Source organism: Astyanax mexicanus, chromosome 2 (assembly GCF_023375975.1).
Source record: "Astyanax mexicanus isolate ESR-SI-001 chromosome 2, AstMex3_surface, whole genome shotgun sequence".
Classification (NCBI taxonomy): Eukaryota; Metazoa; Chordata; class Actinopteri; order Characiformes; family Acestrorhamphidae; genus Astyanax; species Astyanax mexicanus.
The window spans coordinates 56,997,957-57,019,419 of record NC_064409.1 but is presented as its reverse complement, the minus strand read 5'-3'; the positions used below and the strand labels follow the sequence as shown (position 1 = coordinate 57,019,419).

At 38.1% G+C, this 21,463-nt stretch overlaps 1 long non-coding RNA gene across 2 annotated transcripts in view; it reads left to right on the top strand.

Moving 5' to 3' along the window:
- LOC111193101 (uncharacterized) overlaps positions 1-21,463 on the top strand; it is a 130,145-nt gene that overhangs the window by 72,118 nt on the left and 36,564 nt on the right. The gene's annotated exons all lie outside the window — the stretch shown is intronic.

Genomic DNA, 21,463 nt, shown 5'->3' with positions numbered 1-21,463 from the left:
TGCTCGACATCGACGAAATACAGTAACTTTCTAATTTTAAGGATACAAGTTTTATGATAGCTAAACTAGTGCTGGTTATGTAAATTTGATGTGTTCATTTGTGCAGAAAGAGTGATATTTGAACAGTATAAATATGAGGGTTTCCCTCACTTTTCCACTTTTCTCTCTCTCTCTCTCTCACACACACACACACACACACACACACACATAGACTAACTCTGGGTTGATTCCCAGCCTGTTGGAATACAGGCAGACCTGAATGAAGGTCTTGATTAGGATGCATGGAGGAGCTGAGGCGCAGCCACAGCGCACACAGCAACTCATTCATCTGCCCACTCTCAGCCTTTTACACATCACCTTCAGACATGTACACTCAGCTCACACTCGGATATCTGTGTGTTTGAGAGTGTTTGTTATCTATTAAATCTAAGCATTTGCTTGGATCTGTTTTAAACTGTCCCTAGTTAAATTATTTTACGCAGCGGAAATTTATATGTGCTACCCTTTAATTGTTTATTTTTCCTGACAGTCGAGTTACTTCAGTAAATACATTTTTTACTCTTCTTTTTTTAATTGTCAATTTTCCTTTAGAAAAGTAAACGCTGCGGTGCGAATTTTTGTTCAGTTTTTACCGTTTTCCGTTTATTTTTAAGCCGTTTTTTCTTTTTTATTCGTTGATTTTTTTCTTCCTATCATATTTTTTTTTCTTTTTCACTCTGGTTTTGGTCGCTTTCTAAAGCGATTAAAATGCGAGAAACAGGTGTATTGTTTGCATCTCCACCCAGAGAGCAACAGCCTTCTCCGGGATATTAAGCAAATACATTAGGATTCCGTCACTTTATGCAATTGAGTTGATCAAATAAAGGGTCTCTGGCCACTTCATTCACTCTCATTCAGCTCAATAGAAAGTGCAAAGAATTGCAAACTTCGGCTGGGCCACCGATGTAGATTTAGCCTTTTTTTCACAGAGACAAAAAGCCTGATTTCTCCCAAACACATAGCTGACTGGGCTACTAGGAAACGAGTTCTGAGACCCCTTTGGAATTTAAATCCAGCCCCTCCCCCTTAGACTCTGTTTGCACAACACAGCAAGGTTTTTCCCCCTTTTTCTTTCTTTTTCTTTTATTTTTGTGTGTGTTTTTGTTGTTTTATTTGTGTGTGTGCGGCTTTGCTGTTTACTCTTGTATGCGTGTTACAGACAGAATGGCGTGATTAAATGTTTAAATAGTAGAAAAGTAAAGTAAACTTAAAACTACATTTACTTTAAGGTTTACACTGAAAAATAAACTTAAACAAGAAGCATAAATTATTTTTACATCATTAATTTTCTTTAAGTACTGCGAAAAAAAGCTACAATTAAAAATAGCAGTGTGCAATTTTAATTTTTAATCATTTTGCACATTAAACTTGAAATTCGTTTATGCAGCGTCTCTATAGGAACAATTCAATATGTTCATGTATTCACACACAAATAACCTCACGGCTTGATATAAATTAGAGAACATTTAGACAGAAAACAGAGGAGATTCTAAAAGATTAAAAAGCAACAGATTTCGGCGTGTAAAATAAAAAAGGCTCAGAGGTAAATTAAAGATTGCGCTGACAAATAGATCTTAAATTTGTTTCGCGGTGTGTTAACTAGTATTGTTGTAGATATTTTATACTTCGTTTTAATCTAAAAATATATATTATTAATTATGATTAGTAGTAATATGTTTAATAGCTTATTATTTTTTTTATTTAACCGTAGTTAAATAAACTGCTGTTCTTTGTGTTACGTTATTTGCAACATAATTTTTACTAATACTTTTTTTATAATAATGCGTACAAACATACATTTATTTATTAATTAATTTATTTGTTTATTTATTTATTAATTCATTTATTCATTCATTTACGTCTTACAGATTTACCAAGTGCATCAGCTATGACTCTTTAAACACTAAGCCTATTTTAAAGCCAAATAAAAGCCTAGGCTGCGTGCCAAAGTAGGAGTAACAGTCCTCCCACACAACATGTATTTCCATACATGCAGACCCGCCACACACACCTCTGTCATTTTTAACCCCACTGAAACGCATCTGACATACAAAAATACAATTTCATGTTATCTTTGTACTTTTACACTTGAGATCCAGAGCACTGGTGTCAGTGTGACTCTAGAGCTAATAAAGCAGGCCCTGTTGTCTTTCGCTGGGCTTTCTTCGTTCATTAGTGCAGACATGAACCGTGTTGTGTAATCAAAGACAGAACTGCTGTAGTGTTCCCTCCCTCCTCTCTCTTACATGTTCCAAAGCCTCTCCTACAAAGAAGAAGGTCATCTTAGGCAGGGGATAAAATATAGAGCATGCCAAGCAAAAAGAAAAAAACTCAGTGTGGTAGTTTAATTAAAATAATTCATTAGAATGGAAGCCCAAGGTAATTAGCATGCATAATTTATGATTCTCTTAATGCATGCAGTCCATGGCTTTAATATATATTTAAAAAAAAAATAACTTAACCTCCAGTGGAGAGAACTGAAATGGACAGTAGCTGGTTATTTATAACATGTTTATTACTGTGCAATAAGTGAGCAGAAAAAAACGTATGTACTGATATGTAGCTTAAGGCAAACTTCAGGGACTTCATTTGTTGGCTTATTTGTTTGCTTGTTTGTTGGTTCTTCAAAAATGAGTTTTTTTTTCAGAGTATTCTTTACTTTTTGCTCCTGAAAAGAACTAGTAGTGTATCAGAACTGCATGTGTAAAGAGCCTTTTTTTAAGGTTAAAAGAAGGCAATGCAACCTAAACTGGTAAAGACTGACTTAAGACATCTGTGAGGTTCTTCATGTAGTTATTTTACAAAATTATTAATTATGGAACCAAAAGTGGATCTTTGGTGACATTACGTAAAGAAAACAAAAATAACCCTATAGCACCATTATTTTTAAGAGTGCAATTTTTTCTTAGTAGTTCAATTTCTCCATGGCATTTTCACGATCATCACAAGAGATGCTCAAAACAAGAGATTTTTTTTTATTTCTCTAACGACCTTAATATCCAGATTCTATACAAACCTAAAGGTTTTTCACAACTACAGATATTTTCCAAATAAAAAAAAATGTTGGTAAGTGGAATCAGAAATGGACCCAAGGCCAAATAACCATTTGCAACATCTTTATTTGAAATTAAGTTGTTATATATAGTTGCCATGCATTGGCTATATATTTTCATACGCAGTGTTCTTTACATATATGCACACACATATGCAACAATGCAATAATTCTGACGCTAACATCGAACACAAAGACCTCACATAAAAGTCATACACAGACTACTGCTGTTAAGAGACTACAACAGAAAGAGTGAAGAATATATATGACTATAAAGTCAAACTTGACTTTATATATCCTGTGCTAAGAACAGAGAGAGATACTGCAGCAGTACTTTCTCCCTATTAGAGTTTACCTGGGCTCGGGTTCTGAAGGGTGCAATTTGACAGAATGAGGCCAGAGTCAGCGCAGCACCCTCTCCTCGTACCTCTTGCAATTGTATGCGCTGTCAAAACCGTGTTTGTAAAAGTGCTAAAAATTAATCTATGCTAAGCAAAAGTTGCATTGAGTTTACTCTGCAAATGTGACAAAGTGCTTGCTGGAGGTAGACAAGTGTTGATGTGTTTATGCTTTGCTGATGGCTATTTTTCTTGCTGTAATGCAGCCACCTATTGGTTTTATCTAAACAACTACATGAAAACAAATATTTTAAGATGGGTGAACAGTGGAATTTGACTGCAGGAAGCTCTTTAGTCTTTAGTCGGCAGTCTAGCTGGGAAGGACTTGCCGTAGACAAAACCAAAGGTGTTACAAATGTAAGTAATTCCATAGAAGAACCACTTTTGGTTATATAATAAGCAATGCTTGTTTAACCTTTTAATTGGTAATTATGTAGGACGTCAAGTGTAGGTCATTTCAATCTTCAAGAGGATCTTAACATGTATGTTTTTTCACATTTCTTTTGATTGAGCATTGTTTAAAAAACCTTTGTTGCACCTTTATTTTTAGGAGTGTCATTTTGGCTAGTGGTTCTGTTTCTCCATGGCCTTTTCATGATTAAGTAGACCCTTACAATAAGGGTGATACAAGGGGTTCTTTGGAATGTGCTCCTAGAAGAGCCTCTTTTGGTTCCATAAAGAACTATATTTGTAATAGAGATGTTTGAATGTTTGGACCTGCATTTACTATAAAGTGGAAAAAGGACTATACTTAAATATCTAAGATTCATACTGAGAACTGGTCGGTTTTTGGGCATGATTATGAGGAAAACTATAATCCCACAATGCAATGCAAAACCGAAAAAGAGAAGCTATTATAAAAACGGCAAATATACATGTAAGTACAGCAGTTCACACATTAATAATGTATGTACTAACCTGCCAAACCCTTACTATTAAGACTAGTATATAGTCTATAACTTATAACTGCAATTGAGATTCAGCGTAAATGTACTTTGATAATGTTCAGATCATAACAATTCCCATATAAAATCTGCTCTTTTAATGGAAATACAGGATACATGTTCCTTTCCTTTTCTATCACCTCTATCAGCCATTGTAAAGATAATATACTATACCTAATTAATCTCCTTCACAGTCTGTGTAGTATGTTCCGTTTGTCACTGGGGGTCATGCAGATTGCTATGGTTGACAAATGCAGGTGTAGTGGACAATAGTGGACAGCCGAAGCACCAGAGGACTGTGGTGAGGAGAGAACTGGATTGGGCCAAACACCCATGTGTGCATGAAATTAGAATGTCAACATCTGATTCACGCTGCTGGGCAGTGACTGTGAAACAAATTATGTCAGTGGGAGGCATGCACCATATTCCACTGAGACGTGGCCATCGGGTAAGTATGGGACGAACTGAAGTCCACTGCTCAAATCTAAGGGGCTGCACTGAATATTTGGAAAATAATTTAAAAGACAGTTAATTAACAGAATTTAAAATATTTAAAATATTTTAATAATAACTAATGTATCTAAGATATCAGCTTTTAATTGTTATTTCACCAACATGATTCAAAAAGACTATATAGAACCCCAAATTAGCAACAATTTAAACAGTACAGAAAATTTTAATAAAATAGATTAGTTTTTTATTGCAGAAAGTATAATCCAAGATCATTTTTCATGGTTTGCAGGCCTATAATTCATTTATTTTATGTTTTTCTAACAATATTTTCCTAACTGAAGTCTTCTAACTGTGTTTCTCTAACTGTGTTGTAACTATGTTCTTCTAACTGTGTTTTTCTAACTGTGTTCTTCTAACTGTATTCTCCTAACTGTGTTCTTTTAACTGTGTTCTTCTAACTGTACTTTCTAACTATGTTTTTTTTCTAACTGAAGTCTTCTATCTATGTTCCTCTAACTACTATTCTGTGTTCTTTTATGTTCTAACTGTAGTCTTCTAACCATGTTCTTCTAACTGTGGCCTAACTATGTTCTTCTAACCATGTTCTTCTAACTATGTTCTTCTAACTATGTTCTTCTAACTGTGTTCTTCTAACTGTGTCTTAACTATGTTATTTTAACTGAAGTCTTCTATCTATGTTCTTCTGTGTTACTTTATGATCTAACTGTAGTCTTTTAGTCTTTTCTAACTGTGTTCTTACTCTGTCCTTCTTACTTTGCTCTTCTAATTGCTCTATGTTCTTCTTACTGTGTTCTAACTCTATCCAGCTGTGTACTCTGAATTGTGTTTCCCTATTATAATTCTATAAATTGTAAAATGTTTTAATTACTTATTTCTTACATTACAAATATTTATATCTTTGCGTAAACTGTGCTTGAGAGATACTGGTCTACTACTACCTTACCTTGTGCTTTACATTGCATGTCCTCTACAACTCTTTTTTTTTAATGTCACATTTCTTTGTAATGTTAATCCAGACTTCCTTTAAAAGTAATCAACATTTGTAATTAAACAGACAGAACAAAAAATGTAACCTATAATGTACTCGTGTTATTGGTTTTACAAAGCTTACATACAGTACAGAGGTTTATGTGTTGTGTGTAAATGTATGTCAAATAAGTGAGCTATTGTCTTTACGACAAAAGCCTTTATTTTCAATTTACTTACATGTTACTTTTCTTACTGCTTTGGCGACCACTGTTTGGTTTTACATTTACATCGAAAGGCGTTTTCCTGTCTGAGTAAAGCTGGGCTCTTTCCCAATGCCTGATTCTTATGCTCCCTGTTAGTGCTAATGGGAGTAACTTAGCATAGCAGTGGCAGTGAAAGAGGAACTAATTGTTATTCAAGATAAGGATGTGTATTATCACAGGAAGGCCATCACAGGAGCCATTAGACAGGATCTTAGTTTTAAAGGTCTTTGCTTTCACCCGAAACTCAGTGCAGAAGTGCTGTCCTGTCTCACCGGTTCACAGGGTCAGCTGAGCAGCAGTCTCTAAAGCACATTTGTTTGAGTTCACCTCTTCACACCTAATTCAGCGCGTTTGTGTGTCGAGGGTGCTTAAAAGCATATTAGCTCTTCTCTTGGAGCTGCTGTTGATATGCGTATGTTTTGAAATGCTTACTCGTGTGCAGCAGTGTAACAGCGGGCTGTGGAGCGACTCCACACACGTGTGATTTGGGAGCAGTTGTTTCTTTGTTCAATAATAAAAAGCCATAAATTAACACTTGTCATAACACATGCTGGAACATCTAACAGTGATGCAAACCTGCTTTGCCCTGCAGAGACATGCTGAACCCTGTAGCGTCCTCGCTGTTACACAGGTTCAGGCACGGCCCAGCGTGAGCTGCGCCTCCTCCCATTCATCAACTTTCAGACTCCAGCTCTGTCAGCTGCAACACTCTCTCAGTGTCCCAGTGCCTTAGACTGCAAGCCAGACTAACCAGACTTATGTTGTAAAGCATTTGTATCACTTTCATCTGGGTCTGTCCACCAGCCCATGGCATCCATGGTATCTTGAAGTTCTCTGAGTTCTGATTCAGACAGTAAATGAAAAAAATGCATGTGCAAAGGCTGTAAAAGCAGAGTATTAATCATACCCTAAGATGTAAACTTGTATGTAGCTTTGGCATAGTTAATAAATGAGAGTTCATCAAGTGAAAGTGACATTTAAAAAAAATTGAATTATATTTATGCTTGTTTTTGTTGCTTAGACTTGTGTTAAGGCTTTTGATATTGAAATGGAAAAGAGTTTACAGCTCAATAAGCATAATTTAATACTGTGCCAATTGGACACTGTAGTAGACCAAGATGATAGCAATGGCGACACTATCCGTTAAGATCTGGAATCATTACAAAATGTTCTAACAGACACAGTGTTAAAATTCAGCTCCTTTAAGTTGCACATATTACTAATATAGATATATTATACATATACAGCTTGAGTTGTCTCTATAGATAAACATTGCTAATTAAATAAAGCACTCTGGAGCAGATAAAAATGAGCCTAATGGCACCATATCTAAAGCCAGAAATGGGTTAGAACTGTTAAGCTGTGTGGAACTGTTTTTCTTGGAATGCTCTCTGATGCTCCATCCAGTACTGTTGGGTTGAGCTGAGAAAAAAAATTGTAGATAAGTTGAGGGAGTGATCATCCAACAGTTTGACTTCACTAACACGCTTGTAACTGAATCAGATCCTCACAGCAGTGCTCCAACATCTGGTAAAAAAAAAACCTCCCATGGATGGTAGAGACAGCTACTCTATTTCTATATAGTCTTCAGAAGAAACGTAAAAGCGAAAGTGAATCCAACTACTTTTGTCTAATTAGTGTACTTAATATTTATACTAATATTAAAAAAAAACTACTTTTATGATCCAGATTATGTCATATACATATAAACAAGCTCGTGCACAGCACTGGATAATTATTAACTTGCATGTGATCTCAGTTGCTCTTAGACTAGTCTAGGTTACGTATATGTTGATGTAAATATATGAGGCATTATGTGGTTCATTGTTATTGAACAGATGAGCTATGTCTGGGACATGCATTTATTTAACCTAAAAGTAGATAATTTGCTGCTGATGTGCTTGCAATTTAATTTAAGCTCAGTGGTTATGGGAAAGGGGTGTGTGTGAATATTTAGCATTTTCGTAGATGATTAACAGCCCGAGGCCACGTCTTGTCTTGCCATGTGCATTGCACAAGTGTTCTAAGGTGTTGTTCTGCATGTTTCATGTTTTTTTTGCTGCTGTTATGCATTAATTCATACAAAGAACAACATGCAGAATGATCTTTGTTCATTCTGTATTGCCTTCCCTGACTGTATAGATTCCCTTACAAACCAAACAAACACAAACAGCTTAAGTACGGTCATTAGACTGGGCTATAGATTCGGCGCTGTAGTGTTTGGGTGTTAAAGGGTCTTCGCTCAGAGGTGTTACATATGTCAGGACAGTAAGAGCCTCTGTGGATTTTTTTCATACCCTTGCTATTTCCCCTAGCTGAGGTGCCACACCGAGCTAATTTATCACCTCTGCTTTCTGAGATCTTATCTCTTGTCTCATAAACTAACACTTTCTGCCGTACTTCAAAGGACAGGGGCCGACAGAGGTGAGAGGGAAAGGCGGCGAGTGCCGAAGGGCAGATTCAGCAGGTAGGAGAGTTGCTGCAGTCAGTGGGGGCCTCCTCAACTGGGGCCACATCTCTACTACAGTATGTGGTACTAAGTACTGGACAGTGAGCTCCCAGCTGGGGAGAAGGCGAGAGGTGTGAGCACTGACAGATCTGGGGGGGTTAGGATGTTCTTCTCCGGCCCCTGTGGAAGGTGTAGGGCCAGGGCACCATTATATAGCACTGCTTGAGACCCAGTGATATATTGGAAGTAGGAAGTCAGTGGTAATTGCTATTCAGGGAAGGCTTGATAAAAAAGCAGCAGCAGCTGCTGCCGCTGTTTCTGCCTCTGTTGCTGCCGCTGCTGCAGTAGTTGCCGAACAGAATGAGGGAGCGAGTCTTCACAGTTTTGCATTCAGTTAGAATGAGGTGTCACCTTCAGTCACCTCGCAACACTGGAAAGCATATAGTAAAAGATTAAGAGGCGACGAGACTCTGCCTTCGGGAAGCATCTCTGCAGACTGGAAATTCACAGATACTGTATTTAAATCCAGAGGAAGCTGACAGTTGTCTGTAATGGGCCCCTGTGACATGCAGATGGATGCCTCTTGTTGTCGAATAACAAGGCCCCATTGTCCCGCTAATGTAAGTTGATCAGTCTTTGATCTAATCCCATGTTGTTGCGAGCAGTGTGAAAATTCCCTATCAAGAGCATGATCCACTGCTTTGTCTTTTGTTATCGTGATAATCTCTCGCATTTAAATTCGACTTTGTTCTTTTGTGCTTTTGTTGGGGAAGTACAATGCGGGGTTAATTAGCAGCCACTGGTGCTCCCTGTGTTCCTCCACACTTAATCATACTTGAAGTGTCCTCTTCAGTGAGCCGCTGACACTCATCAGGTCCCCACTGCAAACACAGCCAAAGTCCAGCCTTTAACAAACAACAAAATAACAAACAGTCAGCCGTTAATCCTAGCTTTCCATGACAGCTGGGGAAGAATTGCATCTGTGCCACTTTCACCAGTTACACACCAGCAGTATTGGTATTAGCAGTTGTCTGACATGGTACTTGAATGTCAATATTGATTTGTTTCTCCGCTGGTTAATTTATTTTTTTTGCATCACGCCACAAATATCAATGTTAGTGTACAAGATGAATTGTCCTGTAAGTTGCATTAGCAATGTCAATGTTACCTCTCAAAGTTCTGAGGAACAACCAGTGAGTGTTTCATGGCCTGTTTCCTTAGGAACAACACACTTGCATTGATTTATAGGTAATTAGCACATAGTAATAAAAGTCACAGAGTATATAGGGGTTAAATGACCAGAACCATAGAAGCTGAATTATTGAATTTATGTATTCTCAATTATTGGTTGTTTTTCCACTTTAGTTTTTTATGTCATGATGAATGCAACAATAGAAATGCTCAAAAATTACTTGAAATATTTTTTTTCCTTCTTCAATAAATCTGCTTTTATGTTTTTTTTAATTTGACAGCAACAGTACAGCTTTTTTTTTTAACCTGTGTTTGACTCTGCTGGTATATACAGACTCTTGCTTTGGACTTTTTAAGATTTATTTATTTACGTTGTCCGTAAATGTTATTTTTCACTTAGAATTTTGATGAATGCACCAACTGGTAATTATTTTTGTTATACAGCATTTCGATTTGTTTCTTTTTTTTATCTGTATATACTATGGTGAAATGTGTTGAATTTTGTGAAGTTATGTATTCAAGCATGTCATTATCATCATGCATAATCCTTGAATCTCAATCTTTGCCAATTTTTATTTAAATGACTTACATTAAAAGTTAAAAAAAAATTTCTCCGTGTCCTGTAAAATTGCCAGTTTAGGATGTTTTTGCAGTGACGGTTAAGTTAACTTAAGTTAGTTGCTGTTCACTCAAAAAGTTCTATATTGTTGTCATTGACAGGTATCAGATATACTGTAACATGGAAATTATCTTTTATTGGTTCCGTCAACTTTAACTGTCTTCCTGAACACCTTATTTATGCAGTATATTTAGTTTAATATGCAGCTTAACTCCTTAAGGGCAGTTATCCCTAAGCCTATATAAATTTGGCAGTTAAAACGCTGTCAGTCACTGAACCGGTCTCTCCCCCTTTCTCTTGCTAAACTCACCGGATACAGACTTCTGCATTCATCCACAATATTGCCCTTCTTCAGAGCAAGCTCTCCCCATTCCCTGGTGGTCTAATTTATGTTAAGTCACCAGCCTCCCCCATGGCTGTTTTGAGGCATCTCCGAATGGAGGCCGTGTGGTGGAGGTTTGAGTGTGTGTGCCAGGGTCCCCTGTGAGATTATCCTCCACGGGAAAGAGCGACACACACTGAAACCATCTGCACGTCCATGGGGCAGTTTGGGAAGAAAGAGCAGACTTCTGAGGAGATCCACACGGCAATTCAGTTTTACTCGTGAAGCAGGTAATTCATTCAGAATGAGAGAATGTCCGTGGCTGTTCTCAGATCAGTGGCCTGTGCAGTGCACAATGTGCTGGCGGCATTCAGAGTGGAAATGGCCTGCAAGCACGAAAATATCCAGTGGAATTTTTGGGATATAGGAACTGGAAATAGATTAATGGTCTTTTTAAATGATCTATTTTCTTTGACTGATGACCTTGTTTTTAAGATATTAGATGGGGTGATATTCAGTATTTGTAAAGGTATAGATCTGCTAATAAAAATACATACATTTGTATATATTATCTCTGTCACAAAAAAAACTATTAAATCTGAATTTTAACTGTTGCCCTTTACATTGTATCTAATTTCATGATCAATGGACCAAAAGAAATGCAAAAAATATATAGTTTTACATTGAATGTTAAAGTGTTTTCCTCCTCCTGGAAATATGCCAATTTTGGATACCCAAGATTTTTAATCAACAGTGACTCCAAATCATTGTTACCCAGTAAAAAACAAGTATCTTCAAAACAGCAACCCTGTAATCTTTTGATGGAAGTCAATGTAAAAAGAGTTTATTTTAGGTTATTTACAGAAATTGTATTGATCCATTCATCAATAAATATTTGTACAGTGTAAGGGGCCAGGGCCGCTGCTAAGGTTTTGGAGGCCCTAAGCATAACTGGTCAGGGCCAGTAAAGGTTATGAAATTATCGTTTATATTCGTGGTGTATTTATATCAGCCTGTCAAAATCTATAGAGCTGTCTGATCCTGCTGTCATACAGACCATTTGGATAGTGCACTGACGGCATTAGTCAATAGGTAGGCTACTCTGTTTATTAATTTTTTATTAAAGTCACTAAAAATCTTCAAACTACACTACTACTATTTGCAAACGTGCCACGTGCCTTGCAATACCCAGATTAGTTTCTAGTTAAGCGTTTAAAGCTACCAAATCAGCAAAGCCAACGTAACTAGCTCAGGCAACACCACTGAACATGAAGTAATCAAAACTATTTAAACCTTTATCATCGAAGTTACTCACCAGAAAGGGATGCATGGGCCTCATCTTTCTGCTTCTTTTTCTTCTTCTCAGCTCCAGACTCAAACCGTCGCTTCATAGTTGAATTACCATTTAGTAGCAACTTCGCGCGGTGAACTTGTCTCCTGCCAAACTCAAGTAGCGTTGCTACTTTAGTTAGGACTAAGGTTGCCAGATAAGTTACGATTTTTCATCCTATTTGTTTATTTTATTTTAAGTTTTTAACTTACACAAATATTGCACTGGACAAGTTTTTGTATAGAATGGCCACATACACTTTAAAAATGGTTAAACATGCGCAAGATTTAGCGCCTCCATGCATTTTTTGATTATTTATTTGACTGGAAAATGTCACATCTGGCAACAACCAACAGAGCAAACCGAGCCGTGCCATTTCAGGCAATAGGGGTGGGGGCATTATATTATGCACAAAAATAATAACGTGCCGCTTTTAAGTAGTAGAGTAGGTGCCCCATGCAATGTTTAAAGACAAAAAAGATGAGCGTATCATAAATAATTCACATTGGGTTTTAAATTTAATAATGTCATAATTTCAACACATTTCATTCTCAGTCAATTTGGCTCCCTGCAACTGCAAAATGGTTGAGGCCTAACGCTGGCTGCGTTGTCTGCGTATGCAGAGCGGCGGCCCTGTAAGGGGCAGTTTGTGTGTTTAAATTATGTAGTAAAATAAAAATCGTCAAAAATGGAGATACTTGTTTTTCATTGGACAGTGACAAAATACGCTGTCACAATAGTAAAAAAAAAAAAAATAGTAGAGGAAATAGTGTTTTGTCCCATGACTTTTCCATGTCCGCTGCAAGCTAAAAAATGCTGCACTGACTTGTTTCAACATTCATGAGGAACCTCCTGTATTTTATGTGGGTATGATTTTGGCCAGTGACTTGTCTCTTAACATAGACAATTTTAGGCAGATGCTGCCTGTCACAATCATTTCCATCCACTGCACTGTCCACTGTGAATAGTAATGCTTACATTTGGTACACACATGACACTGTCAGGTCTATCAATCCTTGTTCAAACTCCAATAATTTATGTCGCCTTGCCATGAGCATGTTGGCCAGTGGTTAAGCTCAGTCATAAGGTTCACATTTTAATTCAAGGTATTTATAGCATTCCCTTATCCTGAGTGACACATTTTTTATTTTTTACTTACTTTCTTTTTACTTAATTGTCTGTAGCTAGTTTGTGGACACTACAGTCAGAAAGATACAAGCTTTGATAATGTTTAAACACCTAGAAGAAAAGTATAAGTTTAGGAGCTCTTATATACAGGTCTGGGCACTCCCAGGTGTGGGCACTCCCAAGCTGTCCCCTAAGGTAACATTTCATGATAAATTTACTTACTGATATCCCACTACTCTATTATAGTACACCGAAAATACACAATTTTCTTGTAAAGGTTTTCACATGTACTAAAATATATTACCACAGTTGACCAGGCTCACCTAAACATTCTTATTCCTTACAATACAGTTAATTAAAAAAAAACAGCACCATTTTTAAATAACACATCACATATAATTAAACATATACACAATCGAAGTAGTTTTTCAGCAAATATTTGTCAGTACCTCTAGACCTTCACATGATATCCTTTATTTAAGGACTGCTTTAACCAAGCATTATTTTTTAGTTTATATTTTTAAGACATCATTTCAACGCACTGCTGCATGGATTTTAAGAGACAGTACCCTGTTTACTGTACTAGATTTATTCCTGATTGTCTGGTTTCATAAAACACCAACCCCGCGCAATTTGGGAGAATGAAAACAACCATACAGAAATCAGAAATCAATTGAGCGAGCCACCTAGACACATTTTAATGAGTGTGAGTTCAGCTCTAGAGGCCTTTCCATTGCAGCCATAACACTCAGGGGACTGTTTGTTAGTTACTATTTATGCTCGTGGATGCTAATGAGGCAGTAAATAAACACGGCGAGAAACGATTGTATTCCTGGAGTCAACTCCAACACGCGATATTATATACACTGCCAGACGATGGGAATTTCTCAGAGGAGCGTTTTCTTGCTCTGATGCCGTGCGCCGAATGTAGGTCATATTAAGTTAATTAACAAGTGCACAACAGAGTGATGAAATCGGGAGAAAGAGAAAAGCGTATGGCTTTTAATAAACCATTAAAAGGAAAATAAAATCTCTGTCTTCATCAGCAGTTTAGTCTTGTGTGTTCATCAGCTTCATAAAAGTATTAATGAGAGACCTGAGAAATGACAAGAAACATGAACAGACCTTGTTGTTGATCATTTGCTCTGAATACATGGGTTTAACATGTAGCGTAATCCTGTTTAGCTAATTGAATGACTTGAAAGTCTGCAGGTCAAACCAGTTAACTCCCGCTGCTTAGATTCCTTCTGTTAAACACAGGCTTTAGAGGCAGATTCAATATAGATGTGGCCTCGGGCTGTAGTGTGACACCTCTAATTTAACAGCACATTTTACCTGGACACACTGGTCTCCGTCTATCCATCTATCTTCTTGGCTTCAAAGATGCCGCCATCGCGACAGCTACAATTGCTTCCCATGACTACCACTTGTGCACATTTCATTTTGCTTGTTTGTTTGTTTATTTCTTGTACACAGCTCTGTCACAGACAGTCATACTGCTTTCTTAAGGCTACTGACTCATTGGAAACTGTACAAAAAAAACTGCTCTGAGATCAGTGTTCAGAGGCCGTTTCGTGCTCACAGGTGCACGGTGGTCAGGAGGGGTGTCTTTGACGCAGAGCCGCTAACGTGCCGGAGAAGAGCCTGTGAAAAGAGAACAGTGATAATTTATTGGCAGTAAAACCGCTCTCCCTCTCCCAGACTCAGATGGTCATGAATGGCCCTCCAAGCCGCTCCCCACAGCTAATTGTCATCCAGCCGGCAGTAGGAAGACACTGCTGTGCCCCCCTCCTGCAGCCAGCTCCTCTCTCCACCAGTGTAAATAACCATCTCAATAACAAACACAAGAATGCAGGGGGACCCTGCGAGTTAGCGCGGGTAACCCCGCACCGGACCACCTTAATGACACTGTCAATGGGGCCCACGCAACGCTCGGCTAATTTCTTTTCTTTGACTTCATTAGGTGGCAGTGCGGAGGGACAGCGTGGGAGTGAGAGCGGGAACGCTGGCTGTTGTCTTGTCACAAAGGTCAAAGAACAAGTCAAACAGAGTTGCTACTCTTGGCCATCTTCTTGATGGTTAATGCAAACAGTGGCGGCGCTTCCAACACCGAGCGAGCTCTAATGTGGAAATGAGGACAAACACTTGGGTGCGGGGCTTCAGTTTGACTTTTTCTTTTCTTTTCTTTTCTTTCTGTTTATTAAACACAACATTGTGTGCATGCTGTTTTAACCCATTTATTCCTTGGCAGATTTTCTAATCATTAGGTTCCTATTTTTGAATCCTGTTAGTTCTTTGCAAAACAATTTTACAAAAGAGAATGAAATGTGTGAGCTTCAAGACCCTACAGAAGACCACATAATGTAAAGGTTCCAGTTTTCCTAGAAACACTTTTTCACATTTCCAAGCAAACTAAATGGCACCGATTCCTGTCAAATTCTTTTGAATAAAGTGGCTTTTATACCACTGAAATTATTTGATTTGAATGAAGTGTTTCCTTGAACACACTTTTATAGGGTAAAAGAACTTGTCTGGCTGGAGCTTCTTGATGCTTTCAGGTAGTATGCAAGCTCAAACATCTCATTTACATTAAATTATCAAAAAAAAAAAAAATTGAATATCCATATAGATTGGTCCCTACATTTCAAACATTCACATGCCAAATTTCATGGGACTAGAACTAGTATTGTGTCCTGTGACTTTTGGCTTGTCTCATTTAAAAGCATGCTGCACTGACCTGTGGGATATGAATATGGGGCCTCTTGCATTGAATGTGTATGTGATGTGTCTGCTCACATATTTGCACATATTTAACCAGATGTTGCTGGTCACAGTCATTACCGCCCACTGTGCTGTCCACTGTGGGTGGTAATACCTTCTATGTCATACTCCCTGTACAGACATGACACTGTGATTTGAGGAGGGTTAAATTGCCACACAACTTAAAGTCCCATTTGTCTATCTATCAGGTTTCATTAGAATAATGCACATCGCATTGCCGTGAGCACAGTGGTCGGTGTTTAACCTCACACACTGGATAACACCTTCCCAAATTATGTGGCACAACAGGTGAGGATGTCCCCTGAGGAAACACTTTACATATTGCTGTTTCATGACTTTTTTTCCATTTGCATGTCAGTGTAGTATGTATGTTAAGTGTGGACTCTTAAGACGGTAAGTGATTTTAACGACTTTACTATGGGGTTAGATTTAGTATTATATTACATATATATATATATATATATATATATATATATATATATATATATATATATATATATATATATATATATATAAAAAAAAGTCTAAAAACTTTTTCCAGCAGCTACCTACTTCATACATTCCACATTGGCAGCATAATTTTTTTTAAACCTTCTGCAACTGTAGCATTCCTTTTAATACCTGAGGTTTAAAACACTGTGGCTTATCAGCATGGTGGGCTCTGTGATTTAATGAGGGGCTCTTGAGCACGTAGCAGAAAGTGAAGTTGCCTTTCTATAGCTCCTGGTCTAAGAGGGCAGCTCCTCCCTGCTCCGCTTCAGCACGGCTGTAAAGCACTGGCCTCCACGGCCACAAATCAGGCCCCTGAAAGCAGGCATGCATCTTCAAAGGGTGGCCTGCCTCTCCATGATATACGGCCCCTGCTGAGAACAAGTTAGCCACGGCCACTGTCTCTGCACCTGGGCTATTATCAGGCAACTGGGATCATCTCCCCTCACTACACATTCAAATGTACAAGTAGCAGATTAGGCTGACTCAATCTTCTTTTCCACCGAGGGAGAGAGCGAGAGAAAGAGGGAAGGAGAAAGAGAAAGAAAACCCCTTGTGACTTCAAAAAGAGCCCTCTCCCTTCTCTCCGCCGGCCGGCCTGAAAGGAGTGGGAGATGAAACCGGGGGGGGCTTGTGTATTCAGAGGACTAATTCAGAACTGATTCCTCTAATACACTCCTGAAACACTTTTAATTGTGTTAGTTTGCATTCAAAAGGCGTGTTTGCAGCTTTTAATTGGGGACTGCTTTGAAATAATTGAAATGTGTGACTTTGTGGGGGCCAACTTAAACAGTTCTAATGTGCTTTGCTGGTAGGCACTAGCACCCTATTATTCCTCATTCGGACGCTGTGGCGGGTTTTGGAGGGGTCTTGGTAATTTGTCTCCTCTAAATAAAAAGGTGTTGGGCTTTGGCAGCCTCTTTGCTACGTTCTCTGGGTGTGGGACCATACTTCTGAACAGAATAAATCATTCCTGAAGCATAAAAAAGTTGTTTTGTTCCAAATAGCAAATGGCAATGCATGAACATTCTGTGGTAAACTTCTTGTTGCATTAAAATTGTAATATTAAAATATATTGAAGTTCATCAAACTTTTTCTTCCCACCTATTAATTTTTTTGCATGTAAATATAAAAATCAGTAGTAAACAAACTGAACAAAGTGAACAAATTCTTACATCAATACATTAAAACACATTTAACAAATGACCATTGTAAAGATTAAAGACTTAATTGTTGCACTGACAGTACTATATAAATAGCCAAATGCTTGCATACAGTATAAATATAAAAAACTTTAAATTCTTTTGGTGAAGTTACATGGAATAAATTCTTATTATGTCATCACATTACAGAGCACCCAACCAAAACCAACCCTTTTGGACATAAAAGGCTTAGTTGTTGCATCGAAATATCAAAATCTGACACAAATATCCGAAACCTGCCTATAAATGTAGTAATCAGTATATTTTTAACAATTGAACAATTGCTTTTTTTTTTCTTTTTACAATTTTGTTGCCTAAAAAAACTCTGTCGATAATAATAAGAACCTGATGTATGTGAGCTGAATTTCAGATTTCACTCTTTGTCAAGCCTTTCCCAAAGCTGAACAGTTCCCGCTTATATTTCCAATAAATCCCATTTTGTTTGATCCTCAGTGTTTGACAAGTGTTCACTCACTCCTGCTCACTGCTCGACTCTGAGCCGCAGAGAACAGGCTGCTTCTGACATGGGCATCCACCTGCCTGTCAGTCTCTTTCTTCACCCTTTTTAACAGACTTTTATTTGTCATGGCAAGGTGTGATGAGTGTGACAGTATGTAGTAAATCTGCATTACACTGGGTTGCTCAAGCATGATACAGTCTTCTCATGGCTTCCAGAAGGCAGGAGACGTAGAGAGAGAGAGAAAGAGAGAGGGGAATATTTTAGTGACTGCACTGCTTCACTGGATCTCGTAGCAGATGGTAGAGTGTGAATGCATCCCGCTGTTATGTTATTAGATTCATATTATCAAAACGGTTTATTCAACATAACAAGAATTAGCTTCTTCCACAAGTCTGGATATTTGGTCCCACGATGGTCTGGGGTTATTATTCGTCAGCCCGCTGTTGTACTTTTAGTTCATGTTTGGTCTAAATCCCTGAAAACAGTCCTTTCCCCTGAATCGCTCCTTTTGCTCGAGTCATTCTCCCTTTCTCTCTTGAATCATTTTAATCCTCAGGGGGGCTCACACTCTGGCTGTCATTTGATCGGCCAGTGCCAGCACTCGGGCTCTAAATAAACCCAGTGTAGCGTGAATATCATTCTGTGGATGTATGGGCCTGCATTGGTGAGCCGTGGGGCTGAAGAGAGAGAGCGAGCCTTCACTGCCCTCCCTCCGAAATGCCTGGCGACTGCTCGGTTACCCCACAAGTGAAAGGACCACCCACTTAGGCTTGAGAGGGGATTTGGAGCCTCCCTGCCTCTTCTGTGCTTTAGCCCCTTTTTGGAGGCCGATTGCCGTCCGTCCGATTGTGCCCGTCCTGTTCACACATCATTCCCAGTGCATCATGCGGTGAAACTGCTGCTGCTGCTGTCAAACTTCTCATTCAGAGATGGAACCCGTGGTATGAAGATGGGTCATCATTATCATCATCATTATCATATTGGGGATTTCCATGTATGATGAGGAAGGAGGGAGATGATGTCAAGTGTTGCAATTGATTGTGTGGCAGAAAATTAGCTTTTAAATAAGCTTTCTGTTGGTCTTTTGACCTCATCTTTGGTATCACCAATTAGGGATGTGTCATTTAATATCCCACACAATATACCCTGACACAGTTATATCACGATAAAAAAGAGCAATACTGTGATAATAGCGGTATTCTAAAAGCTTCAGGGGTCTTTTTGTGTAATAGTTTATGTTTGCAGTTTATATGCATGCACTAAATAATCTGTGCTTTAGTATTTTGGTAAATATTTTTGTTTTATAATATTCTTTTTTTCTTCATTTTGTATTGATTTGTTATTTTGTACATTGTTATCATTTTATACAGACTCTTTACAGAGTTTTTGTTTAAAATTATATTAAAATAATATTTTTGTTTTTTGGACATTTGAAACTGTTATCATTTTATCGTAAATGAAACTATTTTTTTTTTTTTAATTATATATATTTTTTTTTTTTTGCAAAAGTGCCCTGAAATATTGTGATAGAATTTTAGGGCCAAATCGCTCACCCCTATTACAAATACATTATAGTAAATCCCTGTGGTGGGTATTAAAATATATTATAATATGTTATTATTCAGAATAATATATAGATTTTTTTTTATATTTTTGTATTTCCTTATAAATAATGCCTTTGTTTAAATTTACGTAATTCAAATATAGCAAATGCAGCAACTTGTAGTTTTTTTAGCTTTAGCTTTTCTCTACAAAAAAAAATAAAACTGATTAGGTGAATTATATATTTGTATATTTCTGTGCAGCAAGGAATTTGACACATTTTAAAAATTATTTAAATCCAGTGCTCCATTTGTTTCACGTTGTTTTTTTTTCTCCTGCAGAAGGTGGCCTCCGCCTGTGTTGTACATGTTGTGTGCTGGTCTCTGTGGGGTCTTGTATATTTGAATTCGGCAGCTTCAGCGCTCCACCCCAACATGTTCATTCTCAACTCCCCGTCTTCATTCCCAACCTGTTTTTATCAACTTTTCTCACAAAGCACAACAAAACAGGGGGAGGGCAGAGCTTGGCCTGTCGGGGGGCTGATGCTGGCAGCAACATTGTCCATGAACTCCTCGCCATCTCCATCCCCGAGTGCCATATACAAACAATCATTTCCATATGCAGTGGAAAGGGTCACGGCGTTAACAGAGGGAGGAATGCTTTTGGGGGAAATATTGTTCAGCAATGACACAGAAGTAATTTGGGGCTCGGCGAGTGATTCTATCGCGGCCTTTTGTCACTTGAAAATGTTTGACCCAGAGGTCCCTGTCACCCCTGTAGTTAATGGCCGTTAGAGCGCTGTGACAGTCTCCGAAAGTAAAACATCTCAGGACTAATAGCAGGCCTCAAGAGGCTTAGGCATAAATATTTAAGCGCTCCTTGCTTGTCCAAAATACTAGGGGGTCTCCATGGTACGTTTATACATAATGCAAGCTGTAGAGCAAATATGGATGCATGGAGAGGTGAAGGCTGACTTATAGAGTCCCATATTGCTTCATTGTTACAAACTACTTCAAATTAATAATAATATCTGAAACTATTTTCATCTGTCTGTTTTGGGTTGTTTTACCTTCTGTCAATGAACACAATCCCCCCTCCCTCCCTCATTCCTCATTAACAACAAGTGGAGATTGTTTTATGGTTCATATAATACAAGTGTGTGTGTGTGTGTATGCGTGTGAGTGTGTGTTTTAATCCTCTTATGTCGTAAAACTAAAACTAAGGAACTAAGTGTGAAGGCAGTCAGATTAGTAATGTGATCTCATTTGCCGCCAAGGTTACTTTCTTCCTCCAACTCCTCAAAGTGGGTCTAATTCTGGAGCCCTCTCATAAGCCCCATTTCTCAAAGTAAACTTAATTAAATATGTGGGTTGTTGAGGCAGGTTGACGTGGCATGAATGATCGTCCCGCCGAACAAAGCCGTTACACAAGCCATCGAATTATCTCTGTCAAACTTTGGCGTAATCTGAACTGATCCTCTTAAAAATATTTAAATGACCGCATTTGCACATGAATGGCGTCCATGGCAACCTTGTGTATATTCTTCTTCAGGGTGCCTCTTTAACACAGAGCTTTAGAAAAGCACATCTCTTCCGTCATGTTGACAAACAACAAAACAAACACTGCCCAAAGAAAGCCGTGAAGTATTTCAGAACATGGTGATGGATGGAGAGGAATGAAATGCTGGAGCTTGATGAAGAGGGCTTTTTTTGTTTTGAGTTTTAACCAAACTTCATTATAAAAAGTCAGCAAATGTTGACATGCCTGTAGTGTCCAAATAATCCCACACCTTCTCAAATGCATCATGATTT